This window comes from Solanum lycopersicum, chromosome 9, assembly GCF_036512215.1.
Source record: "Solanum lycopersicum chromosome 9, SLM_r2.1".
Classification (NCBI taxonomy): Eukaryota; Viridiplantae; Streptophyta; class Magnoliopsida; order Solanales; family Solanaceae; genus Solanum; species Solanum lycopersicum.
In genome coordinates, this window is record NC_090808.1 from 57,141,784 (window position 1) to 57,151,352 (window position 9,569).

Here is a 9,569-nt window from a genome sequence, read left to right on the forward strand (position 1 = left end):
TATCATGAAAGATATAAGTTACAAAGTGTATCTAAAAACATAATAATAATAATAATAATAATAATAATAATAACGTAAAAATAATAAATATAATACATGCGATTTGAAGAATTTCATACTATTGAAATCAAATTTTCAGACAAGTAATATTATTTAAATCACACTAGAATTTATAGTTATCTCGCTGCGAAAATAGATACCACAAAAACAAGCTATTATCCACCAAATTTGGAATCACGATCAAAACCTCTAACCCTCTCCTAATTCTCAAAAGAAAATTCCTCTTTTTTTTTCTCTTTGCTTTTGCTTTACTCTCTATATTTCAATTTGCCTCTGCATGTTCTCTATATCTCTCTGTCTGCTTTTTTCAACTGAACATGAGATTATGTAATTTTTTTGGGTGAGAATCTGGTGCTAATTTAAAGGAACGTAGTGTAGTGGGATTAGAATTAAATTTAAAAATTATTTGACAAAATAAAGGGTGATATAAGGGTATAAAATAAATAAATAATAATAATAGCAAATTAACAAAACAAAATTAAATGAAAAAAATCGTGTAAACTTTAAAAAAATCGTGCAAAAGAAGTAAATAAAAATAAATAGATTGGATGAAATTTTTTAGGAAAATAAGTTAGGAAGTAATTAGGATAAGGTAAAACCAATTTGAAATTTTCAGGACTCCTCTTTTCTTTTCTTTTTCTATACTTTTTCATAATATTTTCTATATTATTATTATTTTTAGACTAGATATAATTAACAAATAATTTGAATTTCCAACTTCTGTTTCTCAATTTTTATTAAACTATAATTGAACTTATAATTTTTATTAATTTACAATTTATTATCATTATTATTTTTATTTTAAATATAATCATTTTTAAATTGATGTAAATTATATTATGTTTTGATAAAAAAGTTAGGTGTTCACATTTCCCTTCATTTATTTTAGGTGGCATTGCCAACATTTGATTTTAAAAAGAAGATATAATTGAGATGTTTCTTGAATAGCCAAAGTTACAATTTTTTTTTAGGGAAATTTTTCAAAATGTCAATATTTTAACATTTAAGAGGGCTCATTAGTAACACTTTCAATATTTAGTAAAAATGTTAAAATTTAGTTTGTTATGTGTCTTATTGATGTTTTTATTATTTATTTTTATTTAAAGAATATAATTATTTAATAACAAAAGGGAGAAAATCAAGGGAGAGAATATTTCAAAAAAAGGTAAAGATTACTTAATTTCTCATCAGTTACATTTTCAAATAAAATTTAAACTTTGTTCTTTTTTTTTCCGAAAATTTTACCTTTTTAAAATTATATTCATTCCACAATATATTCTATTTATATTTATTATAATTTTTTATTAGTTTGTATTCATTCCAATAGTATGCCGAATGTATCTATATAGTCATTAAAGAAATATATTTGTATTCATATATTTTTTTTCCTATATAGTTTTTTTTTCAAAAATCTTGTATGTATTCATTTCAATATGTATTTTATTTGTATTTCTATTTATTCTAGTTTTTATTTATAATTTTGTATAATAATATATAAAATACAAAAAGTTAGTATGATGAAAAAGTGAATAAAATATAAAATTGAAAAGAAATAATTGAATATTTAGTGTACTCATTCTTAAATAAAGTACATAACTAGTTGACATACCTTTAGAATAAATAAAAATTAGAAAAAAATGTCAAATTCAGTAACAATGCAACATAATTTTTGAATGAATACAACTATTAATTGTAAAGATACATACGGACTAAAATAGCATCAAAATTATATACTTTCAAATTTATGAATACAAAAAACAATAATACTATGAAATACAAAAATAAATATACTAACTGTGGTACATTGACATAACTATCACAAAAAGAAAAACAGAATACAAAATGAATTAAGTATATGAAATACAATTTCAAATCTATGGATACAAAATACAATAAAACAATGAAATACAAAATTACTTACTAAATAAAACTGCAACAAAATTAAATTACATAATAACGAGTAATCACGAAAGAAGAACTTGATCTTCCAAAGTTTGTTCCACCATGGTACTGAAATTATAATAATTAGTAAAGAATAATCAAAACACACAATAATTAATTAGTAAATATGTTGATTTACCATGTACTAGTTTGTAAGAGTCCCATTTTTGGCAAAGAAACGAGCCACAGAAAAAGCAAGATCTTCTGCTGATCTTTGTGATGGAGGGTCTCCAAATGTTCTATACTTGTATTTCATTTTTGTTAACAACTACGTTCCTTAATATATACTAGTAATTATCATTAAATTAAAAAAATATAATAGTAGTAGTTATCAACATATACCAAATAAATAAGGAATCTGAAAAATATAATTCTCAAATCAATGGTAATCTTCAAATCAAATCTTGCAATAAAATTTAATGAGAATAATAGAAAATCTTAATATATTGAATCGAAAATCTGTGGAATTGATTTGGAAGAATGTTAGAGAGAGAAATTGAAAAGAAGCGTAAGAAAAGAAAGAAAAATCTGAGGATTTGATTAGAAAAAAAGTAAGAGAGAAATTGATAATCTTAATAAAAGAGAAAGAAAAATTAAAATGACATTAATATCTATCCAATTACATAAATATAGGAAAATGTGTAATATATGAGAGAGAAAAAAGGGTGTAAATAATAAGAGAGAAAATATTAATAATATCAGAATATTTATTTATTTTTAAAATAATGACGTTTTTGACATATGTACTAATATTATTAAAGTATGGATAATATCACCATAAGTTGATTGTTTTGACTAGTTAGCTAAATTTCCCTTTTTATTATACAAATATATGTAAGTTCAAGTTGATCAAATATCTGATATTTGATTCACCATAATACAAAATACCGAAATTGAACTTTACTTAAAATAATGAACCATACCAAACTAATTTGGCACGGTAATGATATGGTATTTTAAAAATACCTAAAATTCAAAATTATTGAATTTTTCAATAGCATACCATACTGAAAGGTCCAAAGACTAATCGTATAAATCATTTATGGGTGTATCTTATTAATTTGAACCCTTTTTCAAAAATAAAATAAAATAATAAATGTTAACACATGCGACTAGCTTCAAACAAAGATGACAGAAGTTATATATGGTTGAAGTTCACACAAAAATACCTGATTTTTTATGAGGTATTAAATTGTATATCACTATTTAATTTATACCTACTTTATAAAAACTTTAAGACATGCAACCAATTTCAGACACATATGTCAGAAGTTATATATGGTAGAAGTTCACACAAGAACTGAAACTTTTTGGGTGTGTTTTGACACGAAGGAAAATGTTTTTTTTGAAAACAAGTAGATTTTGGATTTATTTTTTCATGTTTGGTTGATGTATATATGGTTGAAGTTCACACAAAAATACCTGATTTTTTATGAGGTATTAATTTGTATATCACTATTTAATTTATACCTACTTTATAAAAACTTTAAGACATGCAACCAATTTCAGACACATATGTCAGAAGTTATATATGGTAGAAGTTCACACAAGAACTGAAACTTTTTGGGTGTGTTTGGCACGAAGGAAAATGTTTTTTTTTAAAACAAGTAGATTTTGGATTTATTTTCTCATGTTTGGTTGATGAGTAAAAAAAAAAATTCTGTATGTTTGATTTATGAAAAAAATTAATTTTTTTGGGGGTTGGGGGTTGGTGGGGGCTAGTAGAAGGTGGGTAGGGGGGCTGGCCGGGAGGGGGGTAGGAGTTTTAAAAAAAAATTTGAAGTTGAAAATACTTTTTAAAAAGCAAAATTAATTTTTTGGGGAAGGGGTGAGGTTTTGGAGGCTGGCCGGTGGTGGGTGAGTGGCGGTCGGGGATCGGGTGAAAAAATAAAATTTTAAAATAGAAAATATTTTTTTAAAATAGATGTTTTAAAAAAATGTAATTTAAAATTGGAGGAGAGTTTATGGAAAATGTTTTCCTTAATTTTTGAAAGGGAAGTCATTTTCCTTAATTTTGAGAAAAATAAATTGATTTGAAAAACATTTTTTACAACTTTTGTCCCAACCAAATATGAGAAAATTGAAAAATATTTTTCAGAAAAATGTTCATTACAAACACACTCTTTGAGATACCTTATTTGGATATCACTATTTAATTTATACCTACTTTCCTAATTAGTTTTTTTTGAACATTTAAGACATGCAACTAACTTCCGACAAAGACGTCAAAAGTTATATACGCTGGAGTTCATGACGAATATCTTATTTTTATGAGGGTATCTTATTTGAATATCACTATTTAATTTGTACCTATTTTTAAATATATTTTATTGAACATATTAAACATCCAACTAACTTTAGGCAAAGATATCACAAGTTATACATGACTTTAAGTTTAAGAGAAAATATCTTTATTTTTTAATGAAGTATCTTATTTGGATATCACTACTTAATTCGTTTCTATGCTATTTGAATATTTTAGACTTTGCACCGAATTTTGGACAAAGACGTCAAAAGTTATATATGAGGGAAGTTCACGCAAAAATTGTTTCCAATTTGTGTTATCAAAATTAGAAATTACTGATTCTAATAAATTGTTCAGAAACACGAAGTAATTGAAATTTATAGAACCAATAAGAGTGATTGCCAAAAATTTAATTCACAAAAACTAAAATTTGTAAAAACATACCAGAATCTGGAAAAAAAAACTTTTAAGTCGAAAAAAGATCAAATTCACTGAACTCACAGTGTCCCCTTTAGGAAATTATTCCCCTTTAGTATCCGAGCTTTGATTTGGAATATAACCTACCAGGGTAAAATGATCTTACTCAGCATAGTATAGATATCAAAACTCTATTGTCAGCGAATCAATCCACAGCAGGAAAGTACACGAAGAAAAATATGTGCAGCGAATCAATCACTGTAGACTGTTTCTTTCCAATAAGTTGACTCAGACGAAGACATAGCTGCTTTAAATGTTTGAGGCTCATTTTCAAGCAATAGTGCTACAAAATCTGGTCCGAAAGAAGCAGATTTTCATTGCCGAGTACTACGCCTAGGTTCCTCACTAGTTAGAATATTTCCCATTGATTCTTCTCGTCGTCGTTTTGGTCTTTCACTTGTTGACTCACTTTCAATTTTATATGGATAAATGTTTTCTAAATACTCTGCATTATCTGATTCAATTATCGTATTAACATGAATCTCAGGATTATCAAATTTATGAACCAAAAATCGACAGGCTTTACTGTTCGCATCATACCCAATAAAGACATAATCTACTATTTTGAATACAATTTTAACCCTCTTCGGTAAATGAACCTCTACCTTGGCTAAACACCCCCACACTTTGAAATATTTCAAGTTGGGTTTTCTTCCTTTCCACAACTCATATGGATTGATTGTGTTTTTTGATGGGGTACTCTATTGAGTATTTTATTAGTTGTAAGGATGACTTCCCCCCAAAGGTTTCGCGATGAACCAGAATTGATCATTAAGGCATTCATCATTTTCTTTAATGTTCTATTCTTTCGTTCTGCCAAACCATTTGACTGTGGTGTATAAGGTTGTCATGACCCAAATCGGGCCGCGACTGGCACCCACACTTATCCTACTATGTGAGCGAACCAACCAATCTAAACCCCAACATTTTAAACATAATGAACAAAATACAATGCGGAAGACTTAAACTCATTGATAAAAATCAATTCAATAAACTTCTAAAAACTCAACAACTATTATTCCCCAAAATCTGGAAGTCATCATCACAAGAACATCTATCCTCAAATTACTAATCTAAGAGTATCTAAGAAGCTAAAATACATAAAAGGCTAGTCCATGCCGGAACTTCAAGGCATCAAGACATGAAGAGGAAGATCCAGTCCAAGCTAGAAGCATTAGTTCACCCTGAAATCCAGAATAATGAAGACTAGCTAGAGTTGCGGTTGAGTTGAAGACGACGACACGTTTGCTGCACTCCACAAATAATCAAAAAGAAAACATACAAGTAGGGGTCAGTACAAAACACGGGTACTGAGTAGATATCATCGGCCAACTCAAAATAGAAAACAATATATATCAAGTAATAATATAAAATCAACTACATTACTCAACTTGTAGCAACAACAAGTACTATAATCGTTAATAAGTACCGCCAAATTCACACATGAGGACTCAAGGCTCAATACCATACTCATTTGGGAATTAGGTTCCTTAGATTGAGTATATTAACATCTTTCAAGATTCATCACCTTTATTCTTGTGTCGGTACGTGACACTCCGCTCCCCTACTACTATGTGTCGGAACGTGACACTCCGATCCCCTAGTTCTACGTGTCGGTTCGTGACACCCGATTCCCTAATTCTACGTGTCGGTTCGTGACACCCGATCCCCTAATTCTACGTGTCGGTTCGTGACATCCGATCCCCTAATTCTACGTGTCGGTTCGTGACACCCGATCCCCTAATTCTACGTGTCGGTTCGTGACATCCGATCCCCTAATTCTACGTGTCGGTTCGTGACACCCGATCCCCTAATTCTACGTGTCGGTTCGTGACACCCGCTCCACTAATCTCATTCTATTAATTCATCAAGCCTTCTTTTATACCAAGGCATCATCAATCTCATTACTTTAGTTCATCAAGCCTTCTTTTATACCATGACATCATCATTAACAAGGGGTTTTCAAGATTTGGGATTCAATAGCTTCATCATGCTTATTTCATCACAATTATATAATCACATTCATGCAAGCATACAATTAAGCATATAGAAGACTTTACAATACAACCCAACACATATCATTCGCTATTAAGAGTTAACTACGAATAGTATAACCTACCTCCACCGAAGAATTTTGATCAAGCAAGCAATTTCCCAAAGCTTTGTTCTCTTCTTTCTCTTGATCGTACGTTTCTCCCTCTCTTTCTGTTCTTTTCTTTTTCTTATTCAAACCCTCTTTCTTTTACCCTAATTAGCATATAATTAAGTATAAAAGATGGCAATAATAACCCACTAATTAACTCAAGGTTACCTCTTTTAACCCCCAAGTAGTTAGACTTATTAACATTAACCCACTAACTTTATAATTAAAGCAGGAATAGTCCAAAACGCCCCTTAAATTACTTAACAGAAATCCGACCCAGCCTGGGATTACGCAGCCTGTGACGGGCCGTCGTGCCTGCGACGGTCCGTCCTACTGCTCCGTCACAGAGTTCAGAGACTCAATTCTCTGAAGAGTCTTTGACGGTCCGTCACGCCTGTGACGGTCCGTCCTGCCATTCCGTTACGAAGTTCAGGGAGTCGATTTCAGTACCTATTTTTCAGAATTTCTAAGTGTTTTGAAATGAGACACCCTCGACGGTCCGTCGTGCCCATGACGGTCCGTCGTGCCCATGACGGTCCGTCGTGGGTTCCGTAGTCTCAGCCAGTTTTTCCAGAAATAACATCTGCTGCTCAAAACGACTAAAAGGTCGTTACAAAGGTGCAGTAGTTTGATGAATAATACCATATTCCAAACATATTTCTGCAAAAGAAGATTCATATTCTCCACCCTATCACTCCGAATTATTTTTATCTTTACATTCAATTGGTTCTGCACTTCACTTTTGTATTGCTTAAATGCATCAATTGCTTCATCCTTATTATTAAGCAAATATACATAACAAAATCGAGTGCAGTCATCAATAAAATTTATAAAAATACTTTTTTCCATCATGAGATGGTGTTGACTTCATATCGCATAAAACTGTGTGAATTAAGCCTAAAGTTTTAGAATTTCTTTCAACAGACTTGTAAGGATGTTTAACAAACTTATTTTCCACACAAATTTCGCATTTCAATTTATCGCATTTAAAATCAGACAATACTTCAATATTAACCAATTTTCGCAAGGCTCTGTAATTTACATGTCCCAAACGGACATGCCATAAATCATTTAACTCCAATAAGTAAACAGAAGCAGAATTTTTATTAATATTGTCAACAACCATTACATTCAGTTTGAAAAGACCCTCATTGAGGTAACCCTTTCATATGAATATTTCGCTCTTACTCATTACAGCTTTATCACTAACTAGGACACACTTAAACCCGTTCTCAACGAGTAGTGCAACAGAAACTAAATTCTTCCTAATAATAGGGATATGCAGAACATTTTTCAAAGTCAACACCTTGCCGGATGTCATTTTCAATATTACTTTCCCAGTTCCTGCAATCCTTGTTGTTGTTGTGTATCCCATGAATAAATCTTCATCGTACTCAGTAGGAGTGTACGGTGCGAAGGCTTTTTTCGCAGAGCAAATATGTCTAGCGGCACCTGAGTCGAGAAACCGCTCCTTGGGATTTCAAACTAAGTTACACTCCGAGATCATTGCACACAAGTCATCTGCATCTTCCATCTTCTCCACGGTGTTTGCTTGACTTTTGTCTTTGTCTTTGTTTTTGTCCTTTCTTGGAGCACGACAATCAGAAGACCTATGACCAGCCTTGCCACAATTTCTTCTTGGCCTGTTCTGTCTTCTACCCGTTGGACTTCTTTCTCTTTTTGTCTTTGGTAGGAGCTTCTTCAACAATATTAACTCCAATAATTGTTGAACTCTTACGCGACTTCTTTTCGGCTTTTTTTGTTATCTTCCTCAATCTTGAGCCGAATCACAAGATCTTCAAGCTTCATTTCTTTACGCTTGTGCTTTACATAATTCTTGAAATTGTTCCACGAAGGAGGCAACTTCTCGATCATTGCAACCACTTGAAAAGCTTCATTTACTACCATATCTTCAGCAATCAGATCATGGAGAATAAGTTCAAGTTCCTGCATTTGTGATCTAACAGTTTTACTATCTACCATTTTACTGTCTAAAAACTTTGCGACCACAAATTTTTTCAAGCATGCATCTTCTGTCTTATATTTCTTCTCAAGTGCATCCCACAACTCTTTTGAAGTTGTTATTGCACTATAGACATTATATAAGTCATCCTCTAAAGCACTCAAAATGTAGCCTTTACATAGGAAGTTTGCCTGTTTCCATGCTTCAATATTCATGAATTTCTCTCTATCTGGCATATCATCAGCAGGAACTGGATATCTTCACTTGTAAATTTCTGTAGACCAAGAGTGGTAAGCCAGAAAAATACTCGTTATTTCCATCCGTTGAAATTCACACCTGTAAATTTATTCGATTTCTCTGCTTGTGGTACACCAGTTCGGGCTGGTGCAACAACAGCCACTATAACACCATTTTTTGCCATTTCAGAATCAGAATCTGAAATTGATACAATCTTAGTAAGCAATAAATTATAATTGCAGACTTAAAGGAGTATAAAATCACGAAGATTTTTGTCTCAACCAGAAACACAGATTTTAAAAAAATAATTTCCTTAAGATTGTTTCCAATCTTTGCTATCAAAACTAGAAATTACTGATTCTAATAAATTATTCCGAAACACGAAGTAACTGAAATTTATAGACTCAGTAAGAGTGATGAACATAAATTTAATTCACAAAAACTAAAATTTGTAAACATACCAGAATCTAGAAAAAAAATCCTTTTAAATCGGAAAGAGATCA

General features: G+C 30.9%; 1 long non-coding RNA gene across 1 annotated transcript; it reads right to left on the minus strand.

Annotated features, from left to right (window-relative positions):
- Positions 1-1,775: 1,775 nt before the first annotated feature.
- LOC138338183 (uncharacterized) lies at positions 1,776-2,282 on the minus strand. The gene is made up of 2 exons (XR_011211601.1): positions 2,141-2,282; positions 1,776-2,070 (listed from the first exon to the last, which is right to left on the minus strand). It is a non-coding gene; the product is annotated as an uncharacterized lncRNA (long non-coding RNA).
- Positions 2,283-9,569: the final 7,287 nt, after the last annotated feature.